General features: G+C 38.9%; 1 protein-coding gene and 1 pseudogene across 1 annotated transcript in view; one reads left to right on the forward strand and one right to left on the reverse strand.

The window, feature by feature from the left end:
- ANKRD55 (ankyrin repeat domain 55) overlaps positions 1–23,552 on the reverse strand; it is a 568,067-nt gene that overhangs the window by 191,140 nt on the left and 353,375 nt on the right. The window lies entirely within an intron of this gene.
- LOC112659964 (heterogeneous nuclear ribonucleoprotein F-like) lies at positions 4,718–6,382 on the forward strand (annotated as a pseudogene).

Here is a 23,552-nt window from a genome sequence, read left to right on the forward strand (position 1 = left end):
CAAAGTTGCTTGGTTATTTTAGGTCTTTGCATTTTAGGATCAATGCATTAACTTCTCCAAAGATATCTGCTGGTATTTTGATTAGGACTGCTCTGAGTCTATAGATCATTTTACAGAGAATTGGTATGTTTACAAATTGAATCATCTGATTCATGAATATGATGTATGTTTCCATTTATTCTGGTCTTCTTTAATATCTCTCAGTTTTTAATTTTACTTAGCTTTTTTTTTGTTTTTGCACAGATCTTACACATCTTTTGCCAGACTTATCCCTATTTTTTCATATTTTTGGATGGTATTTTTAAAAATTTTCGCTTTCCAATTATTCATTGTTAAGCTGGTCTGGTTTTTACCTTTAACATTTATCTTATCAGATTCTCCAGTCTCTTTTCTCGTTGCTGAATGGGTGAGCAGCTCAAAGTTGCTTGTGTATTTTGAGAGATTTGTTGACTAAATCTTACTTGCACAGGTCTGAGAAAGGAACGATTTGCCCTGAGCTGCTTCTCATTACCTTTGTATAGTCAGAATCCTTACTCTGCATCTTTGGATGAGGAGAAAACTTCTCTGTAGTTCTTTTCTGGAACTTCCTGATTCTCTGTCACAGTGAACAAAACCCACAGAGACCAAGGTCCTGGCACAAATGCTACCAGTTTTCTAATCACTTGGCATTGGCCACTGAAGGTCACAGAGCTTCCTGGCAGGAAGTGGGGCACAGACGGCAGGTGGCCCTGCCAGAGCAGCTGAAAAAAAAGCTCTATTCATGGCAGATTGTATATCACCAACTCGCTGTGACAGCACCACATACCTGCCAGCCCCAGAGCAGGCTGATTAGGGTAATTTAGGTTTTGTCTTCAAGCATAATCATTAGAGCTGTCAACAGCCTCTGTGATACTAAAAGGAAGAATCATGTCCACAGACTGAGAAGATGCAATGGGTGCGCAAGCAGGCATGGAAGGCTAAGAGGCTACAGATTCATTTCAACCTCAGGACAATACGGTTTGGGAATAAGAAAATGCAACCATGTTCAGTGGAGTTCGTGGTGCTCTGAAGTTATATAAGGATGAACACTCAGAGGTGATCTTAGGAGTCCTGCAGGCGAGACTCAAAGAAAGTGTCTATTTTCTAAAAGCATCTGACTGTTTAAGAACAGAACACATTGAGGCTTAATTACTAATGTGCTGGGCACAGTGGCTGCCCACAGAAGCCCCCAGGCTTAGCAGAGAGTTTCACAGAGGGCATAATTGGCTTTGTAAAACCTCAGACCTAGGACTAGAATCCTTATTTTAGGTAAAACTGCAGTTGTTAACTTAGTGTAATTTCAGGAGCAACGCTGACATTTCATGAATTCCTTTGCTTTCTTTTCAACTACTGAGATGCTAACACCTTTGGTGGGAGAGTAAGTCATTAGGCCTAATTAGTCATTTACATTGGGGTGTAAGCTCTTTCTTTTTTTCTGGTCCTCAGAAGGTATAGATAAGAGAAAGGAAGACAATAGAAGAGAGTGAAGAAAAATGAAAAGGGGCAAGACAGAAGAGAGAAACACTGATTGACTAAAGATATTCCTTCAAATTTCACATGGGGCAACTTTGTAAAACTTTAAAACTCACACAGATGTAGCAAAGGACACTGTCCATAAAGTGAAAAGACAACACACAGAAAGGGAGAAAATGTTTGCAAATCATGTATCTGATAAGGGCCTAGTATCTGGAATATATAAAGAACATTTACAACTCAACAACAGAAGAACTAAAACTCCATCTAAAAATGGGTAAAGGGGATCCCTGGGTGGCTCAGCAGTTTGGCGCCAGCCTTTGGCTCAGGGCACAATCCTGGAGTCCCAGGATTGAGTCCCACGTCAGGCTTCCGGCATGGAGCCTGCTTCTCCCTCCTCCTGTGTCTCTGCCTCTCTCTCTCTCTCTCTCTCTATATATATATATATATATATATAACAAATAAATAAATAAATCTTTAAAAAATAAATAAAAATGGGTAAAAAAATGGACATTTGGCCTGGGTGCATTTAAAAATATGATAAAAGTGGGTGCACCTAGGTGACTCAGTCACTTAAGTGTCTGCCTTCAGCTCAGGTCATGATCCCAGGGTTCTGGGAGGAATCCCAGGAGCCTGCTTCTCCCTCTCCCTCTGCAGCTCCCCCTGCTTGTGCATGCTCTCTCTCTGTCTAATAAGTAAATAAAATCTTTAAAAATAAATTAAAATGGGTAAAAGGGCTTGAAGAGACATTTCTCCAAGAAGATACACACAAAGTCAATAAGCACATGAAAAAAAATTAACATTGTTAATCATTAAGAAATGCAAGTCAAAAGCACAATAAAATACTTTACATCCACTAGGATGTCTATAATAAAAAAAATTGGAAATTAACAAAGTTTTGGTAAGCATACAGAGAAAATGGCACCCTCATACATTGCTAGTAGGACTGTAAAATAGTGCACCTGCTGCTGAAAAAAGTTTGGAGGTTCCTCAGAGAGTTAAACAGAATTACCATATGACACAACAATTCTATTCCTAGGTATAGACACAAAGGAAATGAAAACAGATGTTCAAACAAAAGCTGGCGTGTGAATATTCACAGCAGCACCACAGTATTCAAAAGAGCTAAACAGCCCAAATGTCCATCAACTAATGAACGGATAAACAAGACTAGTATATCCTTATAATGCAATATAATACAGCCATGAAAAGGAATGAAGTACCACTATATGTTACAATATGAATTCACCTTGAAAACATTATGGCAAGTGAAAAAAGCCAGACAAAAGGCCACATTTTATGTAATTGCATTTATCTGAAATATCTAGAATAGGCAAGTCCATAAAAACAGAAAGGAGATTAGTGGTTGCTAGGTGTTAGGGGAAGGGGAAGTTACAGCCTAAGGGGCTTGGAGTTTCCTTATGGAGTGATGAAAATATTCTAGAACTAGACAGTGGTGATGATTGCACAATATAGTGAATGTACTAAAAACCACTGAATTGCACACTTTCAGATGGTTAAAATTCAGATGGTGAATTTTATGAATATGAATTTTACCCAAATAAAAAAATAAATAAGCTACATAGAAACTCCATAAACCTTTTGGCTAATTCTAGGCAGACTCAATCTTTGCAAGTGACCATTCACAGCGAGACAATCCTGTGTTATGAGTGATGTCTAGAGAACACCCCACCAGCCCAGCTTCTGCAAAGCCTAGTTAAGCAGCAGCGCTTCAAAAGTGTAACTCTTTTTATTTTATCTTCTGTACTGACTGTCAAGCTGCAACATAGGAATTAGAAACAGATTGAAGTGGAAGGGGAGGTGGTCAGGGGAATGGGGTGACTGGGTGATGGGCACTGAGGGGGGCACTTGATGGTATGAGCACTGGGTGTTATACAATATGTTGGCAAATGGAACTCCAATAAAAAAATATATATATAAAAAATAAATTTAAAAAAAGAACCAGATTGAGGGAAGATGGGCAAGGGAAACAGATTTCCAACACTAGATACGTGAAAGTTCTGAAGTAAAATCAAAGCCTGAGCCATCAGAATTTGTCATAGTTGAGGTAAGTGCCAGGAACAGACCTCAATACAGGATAAGCAGAGAAAGCATTGTTGACCATCCCTGAAACAAATGCTTTCTTTTCTGTCATCACCTCCTCCAAGTTCTCAGGCATTAATGTATACACACACACTACTTCCACAGAATTCAACTATATATAGGAGTATATATAGTTATAACCCGAAAAGATGAGGTTTGTCCAGATATTGGAAAGGTTCAGTGGTTGATTTCCCCCTCTCTTTCCTTTTCTAGTCATGGTTGAGACATTTTGTTTAATTGGGAAAAACAAAATAAAATTCAGTACTGCTGAATCAGAAAGAAAGTTCATTGCAAATGCTTTGACTAAATTTGGTAATGCAGCTAGTGGTTCCATAATTTAATCTCTACCGATAAACCACAGTTAAAGGCACTGCATAAAAAAGTTGTGTTTTTTTACATGAAAACTGATTGGCTGGATCATGATGAATCAGTCAAAAAAGGTCAGGTCAGGTGGCTGTATGGATCACTCTTTTCTCTCTTTCACGGCCTCAAACTGCCATCTTGAAAACAATACCACATCGGTTTACCATTGAGGCTAGAAGAAAGAAAGTTTTAGATCTTGATGACAGACTAATAACTGTCATCTTTATATGTTAAGAAAGCATGAATTTCCAGGCAGCAAATGTTAGGTTCTCAACATATTTGTGAGATGAATGATTCGGGCTGTGAAGACAGGATGAAGGATGTTGGAAGAGGATGCTGCAAATTCTCCATTTGAGATAAAATTATTTTTCCCCCAAATCAGCCCAGTACTTTAGTCCACTTCTGCCATAAAGACATTTTGAATAGCAGCAGGATCAATTTAAAGTTGAGAGTACAAGCTTAATTTGATGGAAGTTGAAAAAAATGGTGTGCAAATATTGGTTTAAATGTTTAACTATGTTGGGAAAACTTCCCCCTCAAGTCAATTGAGATATCTTGGAGTGCACCATGTCTTCCTGGAAAAGAAGGGGCTCAGAGGGATAACTGAGGTGCGAGATGTGAAAAAGAGCGGGAGCATGGAGACTTGGAGCCCAAAGTTAGTAACAAAAGGAGATGCTCCAGGACTTTCCACAGAGTTCTCTGTGTTTTTAAGTGTCAGATGGAACTGGGGGTCCTTTGGCCATAAATTGTGCTTGTTTGATGAAATTATAAATTGGTCCGGCTCCCTTCAGTGTACAATTTGTTAGCTACCAGAAGTGTCTCTGACTGTGTGCATCCCCCTCCCCACTTCCCTGGGTTGTCTTTAATCCACAAAAGTTGCACCCAAGCTTGTTTGACGTCTGTCCTCTCAAGTGTTCATGATGCTGGGTCTCAAGGGAGGTGTAGGTTTTGCGGCCAAGCTCTATAGCCTGCCCTGGTCCTGCTCTGTTGAATTTCCTTTCTGACTGGACAATTCATGATGGGGATGCAGGCATCCATTTCATCAACACTTGAGAAGGCAAACAGGAGTGGTAAAGCTTTTGTTGAACTTGAATCAGAAGAGATGATGTAAAAATGACCCTTAAGAAAGACAAGGAAAGCATGGGATACCAGTACATTGAGGTATTCAAGTTCCACAGAACCAAGATGGATTGGTGTTGAAGCACAGTGTACCAAATAGTGTCTAATGTTGGCTTTGTGTGGCTTTGAGGACTCCCATTTGGATGCACCAAGGAAGAAATTCTTCAGTTTTTCCTGAGGTTGGAAATTGTGCCAGGCAGGATCACACTGCCTGTGGACCCCAAGGGCAAGATTACAGGGAAATTCTTTGTGCAGTTTGCCTCACAGGAATTACGTGAGAAGGCCCTAGGGAAGCAGAAGGGAAGAAAAGGGCATAGGTATACTGAAGTGTTCAAAAGCAGTCAGGAAGAAGTTAGGCCATACTCAGATCCTCTGAAGTTCATGTCTGTATAGTGACTAGGCCTTATTACCACCCTGGTACAGCCAGGAGGTATATTGGTACTGTCAAGCAAGTGGGCCTAGAAAGGAGGAGGTAGGGTGTTTATAGTACAGGGTATGGGGGCTACGAGGAGTACAGCAGCCACCACTCATCTGTTTGGGAAAGACTTCAGTTACTGTCTCTCGGACATGTATGATCACAGATATGGAGACAGAGACTTTACTGTCCAGAGTACCACTAGATACTATGTCCACATAAGAGAGCTGCCACAAAAAGCCACAGAAAACAACACTTACAACTTCTCTCCACTCAACCCTGTGACAGTCTATCTTGAGTGAGATTAGCCCTGATGGAAGAGTGACAGGCGAAGCCAATGTTGAGTTTGCCATTAATAAAGAAGCTGTGCCAGCTATAACCAAAGACCTGGCCAACAAGCAACACAGATACATAGAACTTTTCCTGAATTCCACAAATGGGGCCAGAAGCAGGGAATACGCAGCCAGATGATGCAAGGCATGGGGGTGTCAGCCCAGTCCACTTACAGTGGCCTGGAGAGCCAGTTTGTGAGTCACTGTTACAGGGCTGGCTATGGTGGTCAGAACAGCATGGGTGGATATGACTAGTTTTGTAGAGTTATTGCAATAAAATTTCCACAGGCAGCCAACAAGCAATGAAAAACAATTATTACTCTAGAGGAAGCTGTGGGACCCATTTGCACCATGAGTTTGTGAAATCTGTATCTAAAAATTACTTCTTCAGTGTTTTCTCATGCAAACATTCTTCTAACATATGATATTGAGTAAACTAAAACCATTTTCAGCTTTTCTCAGTTAATATTTTGGTAGTGTACTTCAGAGAGATGTTATCTGAGTCAAGGTAGTTTTAAATACATTAAATGGATCTTTTATACCACCTCACCATAATACATTGGGGAGATGTGTTTTTTTTTTTTTTTAAACTCAAGGTCCTAGATCCCTAATTCAAAGAGGATCATTTCTTATGTTTGTTCATTCTAGTTTATTTTCATTTAAAATCTTTCAGCTTAGGATGCCTGGGCAGCACAGTGGTTGAGTGTCTGCTTCCAGCTAATGATGTGATCCTGGTCCAGGGATCTGCATCGGGCTCCCTGCGAGGAGCCTGTTTCTTCCCCTATGTCTCTGCCTCTCTGTGTGTCTCTCATGAATAAATAAATAAAATCTTAAGAAAAAAATCTTTCAGATTAAGTTTAAGCTTTTAAAAATAAGTTCATTTTGAAAATTGAGACACATTACTAATGCTATAGGAATTAGTGAGGCCTTGTATTAAACTTTCTTTAAAAAAATAAAAATAAAACTTTCTCTGTTGAAGACATTGTTCTCAATAAATGGTACTGGGAAAATTGGACAGTCACATGCAGAAGAAGGAAACTGGACCACTTTCTTATACCACACACAAAAATAAACTTAAAATGGATGAAAGACATAAATATGAGACAGGAATCCATCACAATCCTAGAGAAGAACACAGGCACCAATCTCTTTGACCTCAGCTGCAGCAACTTCTTTCTAGACATATCTCCAAATGCAGGCAAAACAAAAGCAAAAATGAACCAGTGAGACTTCATCAAGATGAAAAGCTTCTGCACAGCAAAAGAAACAATCAACAAAAATAAAAGGCAACCTACTGAATGGGAGAAAATATTTGCAAATGCCTTATCAGATAAAGGGCTAGTATCCAAAATCTATAAAGAACTTATCAAACTCAACACCCAAAAAGACAAAAAATCCAGGCAAGAACTGAGCTGAAGACACGAACAGACATTTTTCCAAAGAAGACATACAAATGGCAAATAAACATACGAAAAGACTCTACATCACTTGGCATCAGGGAAATATAAATCAAAACCACAAAGAGATATAACCTCACACCTGTCCAAACGGCTAAAATTAGTAACTCAGGAACAAGAAATGCTGGTAAGGATGCAGAGAAAGGGAAACTCTTTGTTACCATTTGCATCAACGTGGATGGAACTAGTGGTATTATGCTGAGAAAAATAAATCAGAGAAAGACAATTATCACATGGTCACTCATTTGTGGGATATAAGAAACAGCACAGAGGGGAAGGGGGGAAAACTTAATGGGAAATAATCAGAGAGGAAGACAAACCATGAGAGACTCTTAACTATGGGAAACAGACTAAGAGTCACTGAAGGGGAGGTAGGTGGGGGGATGGGTAATTGGGTGATGTGCATTAAGGAGGTCATATGGTATTATACACAACTGAGGAATTATTGAGCTTTGCATCTGAAACTAATGGTGTACTACTGTATGTTGGTTAACTGAATTTAAATTTTAAAAAAAGTTAGAAATAGAGCTACCCTGCAACCCAGCAATTGCACTACTAGGTATTTATCCAAAGGATACAAACATAGTGATTTGAAGGGGCACATGCACCCCTTTCCGTTAAAGTTGTGGCAACTTTTTTTAGTTCTGGGCCCAGTACATGATTCTGGTTCTACAATTACCTGAATTCTAATTTTCTCATCAATGAAACAGGCTTCAAATTTATTCTTCCTTCTCAATTCTGTGACTTTTGACATTTACAAAAATAAAAAATACAGGACAGTTGTGAATTATTTCCAAAAACGGGAATTGCACTTGTCAAATGAGTTCCAAACCAGGAAACCTAGCAAGAACACTCCTAGGTGTCCCCTGTATCCAGCCTACCTAACATCACACACAAATAATCCAAAGCTATAGCTTCCTCCCAGAGAAGGCTATGTCCAGCCAAAAGGCAAGAAAATTCTTCAGGTCTTTACAAAACTTTTTCACAGACAATACATACAGGACAACTCATTGTGAAGTTACATTAGTGTAAATTAATCTTGACTCTCAATGAAATCTCAAAATACCGTCCTTAGAATCACGTTTATTTGCTTATTGTTGATTTGATGGTCAATAAGAAAGTTCAAGAGATCCTAGGAAAACCTTCGCATTTTTCTTTGCATTTAGCCACAAAAAGTCTAATTAATTTAAAACTGTACTTTGAAAGCAAAATAAATAAAGCTAAATAAAACATTTAAAGGGTTATATATGATGATTTCAGAGAGGACTAGATATGGAATCCATAAAGACAGTGATACATTGCTAACGACTTTGTCTTTCCTAGTCTTCCCATGCATTTGTTGAATGAATGGCAATGTCTGGCAGTACAGAACTCCTTAGGCACTGAGTGATGCTAAGGAAAACTACAGTTTCTTGGGTGAGAAAATTGCTGCGATTTGGGAAGATTTGAGAATATGAGGGTTTAAAAAATGTAAACACAGCCCCAGAGACTTTCCAGAGTTAACTTTTTAAATGGGAGGAGGGGCAAGACAGCGGAAGAGTAGGGTCCCCAAGTCACCTGTCCCCACCAAATTACCTAGCTAACCTTCAAATCATCCTGAAATTCTACGAATTCGGCCTGAGATTTAAAGAGAGAACAGCTGAAACGCTACAGTGAGAAGAGTTCACGCTTCTCTCAAGGTAGGAAGACGGGGGAAAAAAGAAATAAAGAAACAAAAGGCCTCCAAGGGGGAGGGGCCCCGCGAGGAGCCGGGCTGAGGCCGGGGCGAGTGTCCCCAGGACAGGAGAGCCCCCCCGGAGACACAGGAGCTGCACCGACCTTCCCGGGCGGAAAGGGGCTCGCAGGGAGTTGGAGCAGGACTCAGGAGGGTGGGGATGCCCTCGGGCTCCCTGGGACACTAACAGACACCTGCGCCCCGGGGAGAGTGCGCCGAGCTCCCTAAGGGCTGCAGCGCGCACGGCGGGACCCAGAGCAGCTCGGAGGGGCTCGGGCAGAGGAAGAGGCTCCGAGCGGAGGGGGCTGCGCGGCTCCGGGAGCAGCTCGGCGGGGCTCGGGCGGCAGCTCCGTGGAGGGGGCTGCGGGCCGGAGCGCGAATCCAACAGCGCAGGCCGGGAGCACAGGGCGCCCGGACACAGCCCAGGATCCGGCCTCCCCTGGGACAGGCAGAGGCCAGGAGGGCCCAGGACCGCAAGGACGCTCCTGCCCCGAGCTGAGCAGATCAGCGGCCCCGCCCGGAGCCTCCAGGCCCTGCAGACAGAGAGCTCCGGAGTTACTGCGGGGGCTGAACCCAGGGCTCCAGAGCTGGCCCCGCCACTGGGGCTGTTCCTCCTGGGGCCTCACGGGGTAAACATCCCCCACTGAGCCCTGCACCAGGCAGGGGGCAGAGCAGCTCCCCCAAGGGCTAACACCTGAAAATCAGCACAACAGGCCCCACCCCCAGAAGACCAGCTAGACGGACAAGTTCCAGGCTAAGTCAAGGGACTTAAAGTACACAGAATCAGAAGATACTCCCCCGTGTTTTTTTTTTTTCTTTTTGATTTCTGATTGCTTCCCCCACCCTTTTTTTCCCCTTTCTTTCTTTATCTTTCTCTTTTTCTTCTCTTTTTTCCTTTTTTTCTTCCTTTATTCTTTTTTTCTTTTTCTATTTTCTTTCCTTCTTTCTCTCTCTTTTTCTCCTTTTCCCAATACAACTTGTTTTTGGCCACTCTGCACTGAGCAAAATGACTAGAAGGAAAACCTCACCTCAAAAGAAAGAATCAGAAACAGTCCTCTCTCCCACAGAGTTACAAAATCTGGATTACAATTCAATGTCAGAAAGCCAATTCAGAAGCACTATTATACAGCTACTGGTGGCTCTAGAAAAAAGCATAAAGGACTCAAGAGACTTCATGACTGCAGAATTTAGATCCAATCAGGCAGAAATTAAAAATCAATTGAATGAGATGCAATCCAAACTAGAAGTCCTAACGACGAGGGTTAACGAGGTGGAAGAACGAGTGAGTGACATAGAAGACAAGTTGATGGCAAAGAGGGAAACTGAGGAAAAAAGAGGCAGACTATTAAAAGACCATGAAGACAGATTAAGGGAAATAAACGACAGCCTGAGGAAGAAAAACCTACGTTTAATTGGGGTTCCTGAGGGCGCCAAAAGGGCCAGGGGGCCAGAATATGTATTTGAACAAATCATAGCTGAAAACTTTCCTAATCTGGGAAAGGAAACAGGCATTCAGATCCAGGAAATAGAGAGATTTCCCCCCCCAAAAAAATCAATAAAAACCGTTCAACACCTCGATATTTAATAGTGAAGCTTGCAAATTCCAAAGATAAAGAGAAGATCCTTAAAGCAGCAAGAGACAAGAAATCCCTGACCTTTATGGGGAGGAATATTAGGGTAACAGCAGACCTCTCCACAGAGACCTGGCAGGCCAGAAAGGGCTGGCAGGATATATTCAGGGTCCTAAATGAGAAGAACATGCAACCAAGAAGACTTTATCCAGCAAGGCTCTCATTCAAAATGGAAGGAGAGATAAAGAACTTCCAAGACAGGCAGGAACTGAAAGAATATGTGACCTCCAAACCAGCTCTGCAAGAAATTTTAAGGGGGACTCTTAAAATTCCCCTTTAAGAAGAAGTCCAGTGGAACAATCCACAAAAACAAGGACTGAATAGATATCATGATGACACTAAACTCCTATCTGTCAATAGTAACTCTGAACATGAATGGGCTTAATGACCCCATCAAAAGGTGCAGGGTTTCAGACTGGATAAAAAAGCAGGACCCATCTATTTGCTGTCTACAAGAGACTCATTTTAGACAGAAGGACACCTACAACCTGAAAATAAAAGGTTGGAGAACCATTTACCATTCAAATGATCCTCAAAAGAAAGCAGGGGTAGCCATCCTCATATCAGATAAACTAAAATTTACCCCGAAGACTTTAGTGAGAGATGAAGAGGGACACTATCTCATACTTAAAGGATCTATCCACAAGAGAACTTTACAATCCTCAATATATATGCCCCGAATGTGGGAGCTGCCAAATATTTAAACCAATTAATAACCAAAGTAAAGAAATACTTAGATAATAATACACTTATACTTGGTGACTTCAATCTAGCTCTTTCTACCCTCGATAGGTCTTCAAAGCACAACATCTCCAAAGAAACGAGAGCTTTAAATGATACACTGGACCCGATGGATTTCACAGATATCTACAGAACTTTACATCCAAACTCAACTGAATACACATTCTTCTCAAGTGCACATGGAACTTTCTCCAGAATAGACCACATACTGGGTCACAAATCGGGTCTGAACCGATACCAAAAGATTGGGATCGTCCCCTGCATATTCTCAGACCATAATGCCTTGAAATTAGAACTAAATCACAACAAGAAGTTTGGAAGGACCTCAAACACGTGGAGGTTAAGGACCATCCTGCTAAAAGATGAAAGGGTCAACCAGGAAATTAAGGAAGAATTAGAAAGATTCATGGAAACTAATGAGAATGAAGATACAACCATTCAAAATCTTTGGGATGAAGCAAAAGCAGTCCTAAGGGGGAAATACATTGCAATACAAGCATCCATTCAAAAACTGGAAAGCACTAAAATACAAAAGCTAACCTTACACATAAAGGAGCTAGAGAAAAAACAGCAGATGGACCCTACACCCAGCAGAAGAGAGTTAATTAAAATTCAAGCAGAACTCAATGAAATCGAGACCAGAAGAACTGTGGAACAGATCAACAGAACCAGGAGTTGGTTCTTTGAAAGAATTAATAAGATAGATAAACCATTAGCTAACCTTATTAAAAAGAAGAGAGAGAAGACTCAATTAATAAAATCATGAATGAGAAAGGAGAGATCACTACCAACACCAAGGAAATACAAACGATTTTAAAAACATATTATGAACAGCTATATGCCAATAAATTAGGCAATCTAGAAGAAATGGACGCATTCCTGGAAAGCCACAAACTACCAAAACTGGAACAGGAAGAAATAGAAAACCTGAATAGGCCAATAACCAGGGAGGAAATTGAAGCAGTCATCAAAAACCTCCCAAGACACAAAAGTCCAGGGCCAGATGGCTTCCCAGGGGAATTCTATCAAACGTTTAAAGAAGAAACCATACCTATTCTACTAAAGCTGTTTGGAAAGATAGAAAGAGATGGAGTACTTCCAAATTTGTTCTGTGAGGCCAGCATCACCTTAATTCCAAAATTTCTCACCAAAAAGGAGAATTACAGACCAATATCCCTGATGAACATGGATGCAAAAATTCTCAACAAGATACTGGCCAATAGGATCCAACAGCACATTAAGAAAATTATTCACCACGACCAAGTAGGATTTATCCCCGGGACACAAGGCTGGTTCAACACTCATAAAACAATCAATGTGATTCATCATATCAGCAAGAGAAAAACCAAGAACCATATGATCCTCTCATTAGATGCAGAGAAAGCATTTGACAAAATACAGCATCCATTCCTGATCAAAACTCTTCAGAGTGTAGGGATAGAGGGAACTTTCCTCGACATCTTAAAAGCCATCTATGAAAAGCCCACAGCAAATATCTTTCTCAATGGGGAAGCATTGGGAGCCTTTCCCCTAAGATCAGGAACAAGACAGGGATGTCCACTCTCACCACTGCTATTCAACATAGTATTGGAAGTCCTAACCTCAGCAATCAGACAACATAAAGACATTAAAGGCATTCAAATTGGCAAAGAAGTCAAACTCTCCCTCTTCGCCGATGACATGATACTCTACATAGAAAACCCAAAAGTCTCCACCCCAAGATTGCTAGAACTCATACAGCAATTTGGTAGTGTGGCAGGATACAAAATCAATGCCCAGAAATCAATGGCATTTCTATACACTAACAATGAGACTGAAGAAAGAGAAATTAAGGAGTCAATCCCATTTACAATTGCACCCCAAAGCATAAGATACCTAGGAATAAACCTAACCAAAGAGGTAAAGGATCTATACCCTAAAAACTATAGAACACTTCTGAAAGAAATTGAGAAAGACACAAAGAGATGGAAAAATATTCCATGCTCATGGATTGGCAGAATTAATATTGTGAAAATGTCAATGTTACCCAGGGAAATTTACACGTTTAATGCAATCCCTATCAAAATACCATGGACTTTCTTCAGAGAGTTAGAACAAATTATTTTAAGATTTGTGTGGAATCAGAAAAGACCCCGAATAGCCAGGGGAATTTTAAAAAAGAAAACCATATCTGGGGGCATCACAATGCCGGATTTCAGGTTGTACTACAAAGCTGTGGTCATCAAGACAGTGTGGTACTGGCACAAAAACAGACACATAGATCAATGGAACAGAATAGAGAACCCAGAAGTGGACCCTGAACTTTATGGTCAACTAATATTCGATAAAGGAGGAAAGACTGTCCATTGGAAGAAAGACAGTCTCTTCAAAAAATAGTGCTGGGAAAATGGGACATCCACATGCAGAAGAATGAAACTAGACCACTCTCTTTCACCATACACAAAGATAAACTCAAAATGGATGAAAGATCTAAATGTGAGACAAGATTCCATCAAAATCCTAGAGGAGAATACAGGCAACACCTTTTTTGAACTCAGCCACAGTAACTTCTTGCAAGATACATCCACGAAGGCAAAAGAAACAAAAGCAAAAATGAACTATTGGGACTTTATCAAGATTAGAAGCTTTTGCACAGCAAAGGATACAGTCAACAAAACTAAAAGACAACCTACAGAATGGGAGAAGATACTTGCAAATGACGTATCAGATAAAGGGCTAGTATCCAAGATCTATAAAGAACTTATTAAACTCAACACCAATCCAATCATAAAATGGGCAAAAGACATGAACAGAAATCTCACAGAGGAAGACATAGACATGGCCAACATGCACATGAGAAAATGCTCTGCATCACTTGCCATCAGGGAAATACAAATCAAAACCACAATGAGATACCACCTCACACCAGTGAGAATGGGGAAAATTAACAAGGCAGGAAACCACAAATGTTGGAGAGGATGCGGAGAAAAGGGAACCCTCTTGCACTGTTGGTGGGAATGTGAACTGGTGCAGCCACTCTGGAAAACTGTGTGGAGGTTCCTCAAAGAGTTAAAAATAGACCTGCCCTACGACCCAGCAATTGCACTGTTGGGGATTTACCCCAAAGATTCAGATGCAATGAAACGCCGGGACACCTGCACCCCGATGTTTCTAGCAGCAATGTCCACAATAGCCAAACTGTGGAAGGAGCCTCGGTGTCCATCGAAAGATGAATGGATAAAGAAGATGTGATTTATGGATACAATGGAATATTCCTCAGCCATTAGAAACGACAAATACCCGCCATTTGCTTCAACGTGGATGGAACTGGAGGGTATTATGCTGAGTGAAGTAAGTCAATCGGAGAAGGACAGTGTATGTTCTCATTCATTTGGGGAATATAAATAATAGTGAAAGGGAATATAAGGGAAGGGAGAAGAAATGTGTGGGAAATATCAGAAAGGGAGACAGAACATAAAGACTCCTAACTCTGGGAAACGGACTAGGGGTGGTGGAAAGGGAGGAGGGCGGGGGGTGGGGGTGAATGGGTGACGGGCACTGAGGGGGGCACTTGACGGGATGAGCACTGGGTGTTATTCTGTATGTTGGTAAATTGAACACCAATAAAAAATTAATTTATTAAAAAAAAACTTTTTAAATGGAAGAAAAAGGGTATTTATAAGAAGCTCTGTTGGAGAAAACACTATGAGTTAGGAAAAATGGTCTTGGATGTTCTCATCGCCCGCTGGGAGTTCCTCAGCATTTATTGTTCTGAAGATTACTCTAATCTTTCCTGTCAAAGTCTAATTTCAGAAAAAGATTTGACAACTTCATTTTCCCTGAGTTTCAGTAACTGAGTTTACTGTGAAACATTAATCTATTTTTAACATACTGTAATAGCTCTTTACTTTCTATAGAGATTAATGCCTTAACCCAATATATTTCTTTTTTTTAACCCAATATATTTCTAATGTAGAATTAAAGACATCAGTTTGATGGAAAGAGGTAATTTTATAAACAAAAAATACTTTCTAGCAGAATTAGACTGCTTACTTCACTGCTTTTTACTTAAGGCCCAGTAATCATTTAGTAGTACTGCAGTCATGTTACATATCAAGAATACCTATCACTAAGCAAGGAGATAGATGCCTGTCATCGAAATAGACAATCCCTAATGTACCAACAAATTTCACCTGGCAAATCTTATAACACCTTGCCGAGAACTTAAGCTAAGCCAGTTATGCCAATACCAACTAACATACAATTATGTTAGTTTCAGGTTTACAATATAATGATACAACATTTATACTGGTACTTTTTAGAATACTGTTTATAGTATTATGGATACATTTTCAATGTTCCATGTTTATGGATACATTTCCTATCTCTTCAAATTGCTTGTATCTAAGCAACTTAAGCAACTTAATGCCCCGTCAATGTATGTTTCATTTCAAAATATGTCCAGAAATGTGTGTGTTAGAAGCAGACTGGTCCTTTGAATACTGTAAACGGGCCCCATTTCTGCAAATCTTTCCTTGCAGTGCCTTGTGCATAAACTGTGTTGCAGACTCACAAACTGCCTGCCATATATAAGCCTGATCTCCTCATTTTGTTTTAGATTCAAAATTCCCAACAGGGAAGTAACCATTACAGTAACCAACCTCAGAGGCTTGTTTGCTTTGCTTTATAAATTCCTAACCTTTTCCTGATGTAGCAGAAAAGTATGCAAGGCTCAGGTTAGGTCAACAACAGAGTCAAGGTTAACTGTGGGAGAGTTAAAATATCAACAGGCATCTTAGACCAACATTAAAGTTAGCCATCACCTCAGTACATGTGCACTTAGTATATTTTGTAAATAGATTCTAAAACTCTTAATGTCTGTTTTTTCCTTTTGCTACAGAGAGGGGATTTCATTGCTCTTAAAGTGCTATGGCTTCTGATGGGGACAATTCTGTTCTTGGCCTCTGGAATAGTTCATAAATTATATCTTCAGAATTATAGAGTACAATAGTTAACAAAATGACTTCCTATTCCCATAGGCAACCCAGTTAGGAATAGCTACTTACAGGAGTGACTAAGTGTAAAACTTGCTGTAGGCACAGGGCAGCAGTGGACTCATGACTCATGACCTTTTTTGTTTACATTTGGAGTTTTGTTTATTTTGGCTCTATGAATTCATACATCTGAGAAAAATGCAGCCCCAAGCTTATGTCACCAAGGTTCACTGTAGAAAAGAGAGATGGGGGCAAGCTTAGGGATCACAGTCTCTCTTGGCCATATGTCCATCTGACAGAGCCACTGTGCTATTCCAACCCTACTCTTGTACTTAAAGGAAGAATACCTTCATATGTGGGATAGAATCATAAGAACACACTTGGCTTCACTCTCACACAGATTTCCGGCTCAATGTTTGTCAGGTTAACTTAAGCTCAGAGGATTCCAGTGTGTTCAAGGTAGGAAAAAATGTTTATAATCAAATAATTTGGGGAACCACTGGACTGAACAAAATGGCAAATAATTTTCTTTATTGAAGAGCCATTAATAAATACGCTAGTAGCCACTGTGACTCTTCAAGAGTATATGATTATCTTCTAAAAATATTTAACCTTGGAAGACTTTTCTTTATGCAGATATCTCTCAAGGAATCAAGCTAGTCAAATTTTAATAGAAATCTCGTTTCAGTCACACATACTCACTCTAGCACAAATCAACCAACCTTGCTTTTGGTTAGTTGGTTGAATTCCATGACTGATGTCAATACGGACCAGATTCATAGCTAGTTCTAGTATCCTATTACACATAAGGCTGTCATCAGGCTAGGAGATAAGGTGCACACATGAGCTTGTTAAAATCTAAAGCTCATAAAAAACCTCAGAAAACTTGTTATTTGATAACTAAAAGCTTCAAGCTGCAGCAAAACTGAAGATTCATGGGAGAAAGAGGAGTCTATGGGAAAGCAAAGCATTTATAGTGACAAATTCCTTGAAATATTAAGAATGAACTCTTATTTCCTGGCTTCCCTAAAGAGCCCCTTATGAATATGTCACCCAGGCATTTACCTAAGTTTTTATACCACATCTCAGGGATACTACAGCGTGAATACTATAATGGTAAAAAAAATTATTTTGCTTATTTGAATGAAAATGATATTATTAATCTTGAAGAGATACCAAATTATTGTGGTTAATGTTTTCTGGGATAAAGAAGTTCAAATTAGAAGAGAATAATGGATCAGGATGCCTCCTGATAGACTCCAGGAGGCAAGAGTTAGAGGCTGCTTCCTCTTCTGCACCCACAGGGCTGGAAGAGAAAAAAAAGTAATAGAAAGGTGGGACAACTCACCAGTCTAACCAGGTCAGGCCAATTCTAGCCACAGGTTAGCTGAATTAGAACTGGCAACTTAAAGGACAATGGCGTGCATACTTTGGTCAATTTTATCAACTCAGTTATCCTCCTTTAAGAGGATCGAGAGCTACCTATATCTGAATTTAGAACTGGAAGATATTTAGAGATAATTTAGTGCAAACTCCCATATTAGAAACTAGGAGACGGTGACCTAGAAAGTTTGTGAGATGTCCTAAGGGTAGCTTCTGGACTAAAGTACAGTATCTTTGAAAGTAGACATTCCATGTGTTTTTCCACTATAACAATAAACATGTTTCCTAAAATAAATAAATTTATTTATTTATTTATTTATTTATTTATTTATTTGAAAGAGAGAGCAAGAGTAGGGGGGCAGAGCAAGAAGGAGAGAGAGAATCCCAAACAGACTCCCTGCTATGTGGGGAGCCCAATGCAGACTGGATCTCATGACCTAGAGATCAAGACCTGACCCAAAATCATGAGTCAGAGGGTTAACCAGCTGAGTCACCCAGGCACCCCCCTGATAGCAGAACACAGATCTACAGATTTCCTATGGGTTTTTATAGCTAAGACAAACCTATGTATTTACTACAAATCATCTTACTTTAAGAGTCAGAGAATGGCTAGATGAAGGAAAAATGTGAAAAGATATAAGGAGTAGCTTTGGCCAGAGATGCAAACAATACAAGAAAAAGCTGACAGTAGTACTATGATTTGTACACAGACTCAATAGCTTCCTGCTAAAAGTAGGTGGTCTTCCCAAACGAGTGTCTCTCAGACACTTGGGTTAATAACAATCTCCTTTGAGATTTCTGCTTCTGGTCAGGATGTAGAAGGACGCTAAAGAGTATCCCTCCTTTAGTAACAACAAACAAGTCCCAGAAAAAATAAAAATTATACTTTTCTATGGGGCAGGGGAAGGAGGATGCATTCAATGAAGGCTTGATGAAGTTAATTCCAAGGGAAATAAGCTTTTCATAGGTAAGTAGAAAGCTGTGACAGCTTCTATATCTACGGATACCTGGTATAAGTATAGACAGAAACTGGGTGCAGTTGGAGAGATCTTCCAGGGATGGAGGGAAATTGGCCAAGCATTATAAAACAATGTGTGCTGGCTAGAGGGTCTGGAATCTGAAGAATCCCAAAGGCAAGAACAGAACACTTGGATCAAAAATTCTTCTTCCGATACCACCACAATCCACCATAAAGTTTGCTGAGAAAAATAGCAATTGGGGGAGTGACTGTTAAACAAAGAGAAATTGTACAACTCTGCACATTCTGGAGCCCTGCCAAAGTTTTGTCCAAAGGTAAACAAACTAAAAATATCTGAAACTTCAGCCAATCCTCACCCACCTTAACTACCAACAATATCAAATAGCAATTTGGGAAGAGTTAAATACAGGTGAACTTGATACAGTTAAAGCTGTGAGCCAGCATAAGAACATTCATATACAGTGTCCCAAAATCAGAATTATATTCATGCAAGAAAGCAAAACAAAATAAAACAAAAAAACCACCAAACTACATTTAAGAAAAAACAGCCATTAGAAACAGATTTGCAGATGACAGTTATTGGAATAGGCAGAGAAGGACTTTAAAACAACTATTATAAATATATTAAATCATTAACTTAAAGGTGATTATGTTGAATAAAAAATGGATAAAAATACTTTTAAAATACAAAAAAAGGATAAAAATTAAAATTCTAAAAAAAGAATCAAGTGGAATTCTAGAGCCAAAAATCTAGAATCTTTAAAGGTTAAAAATCACTGGGTAAAATTAACACTAAATGGGAAACTGCCCAAGAAAGGATCAGTAAACTTAAAAACTGGTCAAAAGAAATTATTCAAAGTAAAAATGAAAGAGGAAAATTTTAAGGAAAAAAGAGGATGTCAATAATTTGTGGGATAACACCAAAAGATCTATAAGCAATTAGAGTCCTTGCAAGAGTGGAGAAAAAGAATTAAGCAGAAAAAAAATTTGAGGAAATATGGCTGAAAACTTTTAAATTTTTGAAAATTATCAACCCACAGATTTAAGAATGTGGTCCAAGAAACTCAAAAAGTCTCTAAAGGAATGATGCAAAGGAAACTATATCTAGGTATATTATAGTCAAACTTCTGAAAACCACAGAGAAAATTTATAAAGCATTAAGAAAAGAAAAAAAAAAGACACATTACATACAAGGTAATAGCAACGTAAATGACAGTTAATGTCTCATTATAAATAATGCAATTTAGAATACAATACAAAGAAATAACATCTTTAAAGTATTGAAAAGAAAAAAATAAAACAAAACCTGTCAACCTAGCATTTTATATCCAGGAATATATCATTTTAAGATGATGGTGAAATTGAAGGTATTTTTGGATACATGAAACCTGATATAACTTGTCACAGTATACCTGCACTATAATATATATATATATATATATATATATATATATATATATATATATATATATAAATTAGAGAAAGATCTTTAGGCCAAAGGGAAATGATACCAAATAAAAATTCAGATCTACAGAAAGGAATGGAAAATGACAGAAATGATGATTACATGAGTAAATATAAATGATGTCAGTTTTCTCTTAGTTTATTTGAAAGACGATCTTTGAAAACAAAAATTTTTTAAATGCATCATAGGGTTTATAAAATAGGCAGAAGTTAAGTGACAAGAGCAATAAAAAATTGGAAGAAATAAGTCAAGTATACTGTTGTAAATTCTTATATGCAAAGTAACATTATAGTAATTCAAGGCAGACTGGCAGATGTTATTTTTTTCCATTTCATATATAAGAAAGCTGAAGCTCAAAGATGATCTCCTACTTGACCAAGGTAATAGAGTTAGTGGCCAAGTGTAGCCTAAGAATGAGGTTTGCAAACTCTAGTCTATTGCTCTTAAAGCGAAGTTGGGATTAAGCTTGGATGCCTGGTAGTTAATCCAAGGCTTTACATAACTAATGGAATCTTATTTCTTAGTTCCCAAGATTTTTCTCTGTAACGGCTCATTTTATTTATCTAAGATTCCCCTTCTTTCTCTATACCTGGCATATTACTTATGAAATGTATAAATAAAAGGAAAATATGCATAGTTCTGTTTCCTTTCCAGTTTCCCTTCTCTGCTTAGTCTCTCTCCAAAGCAATTTAACTCCCCCAACTAAGTCCAGTTATCACTTCCCATGTCAATCAAGAACAAATGAAAAAAAGTAATGTAGGCATAGGAGAAATCAAGCATAGGGCCTTTAAAGGTGTATTCACACAGATGCTGTAAAAAGTAATGAAAGCTCTTTTAGAGTAAGAAAACTGTGCTCCTTCATGTTTCATTGTAATAATGTGTTTTCACCTCTGGGTTTGCATCTAGTGTATCTTGACTTTGATAGCTGATTATGACATCCCATCTCATCAAGTCAGAGCTTAGCATAGAATAGGATGACTTTCGGCAACCAATGGCAAAGTATGAATAATAGTGACATTTATTCCATCCTTGCTGCTATTCCAGATGCTCTCTGCTTGTCCATTAGCAAAAAGCACTCCAGCTGATAGCTCATTTCCAAAGCAAAGAACATGGCAGAGCCATCCTTACTAGTTCTCAGCTCTTGGCATGAGCCAAGAGGAATCCTTTGAAACCTAGGCTGCAAGAAGAGCCTATTCTGATCTCAAATCCACCCATATCAAATGGCACCTTTGACATAACGAGGGCTTCCAGGGCAGAAAAACTGTAAATAGCTCCTCCACAAATTTGAGGGAAAGCAGCTCCATTTTTGTCTTAGCATAGAGTGCACCTTCTTTGTGGGTCATTTACAGGCAGGGCAGCCTGGTAGACAGATCAGTCCTTCCAGCTGGGCTGATAGAAGAATTTAGAAGGCATGAGGAGTTTAGTGGCAGGGATATTTCAAATGTGTTAATGAACTGCATCTAAGAACTGGGGTTCAAGTGATTCCTATGTCCATACAAGATAATAGGAAAGGACCACAGAGAGTTCTTGGTTCACCTTGATTTAAGAATCAGAGCAGCATTCAAAAAGAACTATGGTAGAATAGCCAAATTCATAGAGACAGGAAGTAGAATCGTGGGTGCCAAGGCCTCAGAGAAAAGGAAATGAAGAGCTATTATTTAATGGGGATGAACTTTTAGTTTGGGAAGATGAGAAAAGTTCTGGAGATGGATGAGGGTGGTAGATGTACAACAATGCAAATATACCTAATGCCACTGAACTGTATGCTTCAAAATAGTTAAAAAGGTAAACTTTATATTATGTAGGTTTTACTATAATTTTTTTTAAATGAAAAAAAAAAAACATGATGAGTGAGTTAATTAGCTGTTGGCCCAAATTTGTTTGGAGAAATTTATAGGTCAATATTGGTTGTAGCATCTGGTAAACCTCATACACTTCCCTAGGGCATCACCCAGATTCTTTCAGCCACTATAAATATAAAGGATCTACATCTGTTTGAGGGGGGAGAAGGGAAGATTGGGAGATCAAAAGATCAGTAAAACTAAATATGAAATTAGTATTAATATTCTGTGCCAGGCCTCATACTACCATTTTATTTATGCAGATACCTACTAGTCTGATTTTAAGAAGAATTCACATGTAATACCTGAAACCCTTGCAATCAACTTGATTAACATGCTTCAGGAGTAGCAGATATGTGTTGGTGAGACTTTGGGTCAGCTGGTTGTGAAAAAGGTAATTAAAAGTGTAGGTCACGTTCTCAAATTTTGAAGTGTAAGGATTTTTTTAAAAGAATAAAATTTTTCTCCTACCCCTGAGAATAAATCCATAGACCCTAGTTTGATGAACACTAATTTATTTATTTATTTATTTATTTTATTTTATTTTATTTTTTTTAAAGATTTATTGATTTATTTATTTGTTTGTTTGTTTGTTTGTTTTAGACAAAGAGAGAGAGAGAGCAGGGGGAGGGGTATAGGGAGAGGAAGAGAGGGAATCTCAAGCAGACTCCATGCTGAGCACAGAACCTGATGTGGATCTCAATCCCAGGACCCTGAGATCATGACCTGAGCCAAAATCGAGTCAGCCACTTAACACACTGAACCTCCCAGACACCCCAAGAAAACTCAACATTTAATTAATCAAAAGAAAAATGTGATGAACACTAATTTAAACAACTGAAGCCTTCTTTCATGAAACTGCTGTGCAATTGCAAATTACCAGGCAGAAAGGACGTTTCGTCTGATAAAGACAAAATTTTAAATTACCATTGTAATGAAAATACAAAATTTAATTCAAAAAAAATTTATAATTCATGGACAACCCACTCCAACTCTGCTCAAGAACATGTTTAGGGACCTACCACTGTTTAAGAGATACTTCTAAAAAGTTTTGGGAGTATCTGACAGCCATGATTGATGGGGGGGAAAAAGCAGAGAAAAGAATTAAAGGTTTTGGTAGTGATGGTGATTCTCAACCAAAACACATTATTTTTAAAATGAATTTATGTCTTGAAATGGGAAGTAGGGTGAGGAAATAGATATGAGTATATATAGAGGGTGAAATAATTTTTAAGTGGTTATTTTATTTTCAGTAGATAGTAGGTGGCTTGATTTAGCACATTCAGCTATTTTACAAAAATGGTACCACTGAAAATATTCTTTAGCAACAAAACTTGGGGTATCTCCATCTCAGCACCTCCATTCTTCTCAAAAAATTTGATTTGTGGCGACTTGTTTTGGAAATTTAGAGAAAACTGCCTTGTAAGTATTTATATGAGCAGATTTTGTTTTCCCCTTGGGCTGTACAGCTGCCAGCCATTTATTATTGCCTCCTGGTCCATGGGCAGGTTTTTTTTTTTTTCTTTCCCTTTCCCTTCTTGTGGT

Source organism: Canis lupus, chromosome 2 (assembly GCF_003254725.2).
Source record: "Canis lupus dingo isolate Sandy chromosome 2, ASM325472v2, whole genome shotgun sequence".
Classification (NCBI taxonomy): Eukaryota; Metazoa; Chordata; class Mammalia; order Carnivora; family Canidae; genus Canis; species Canis lupus.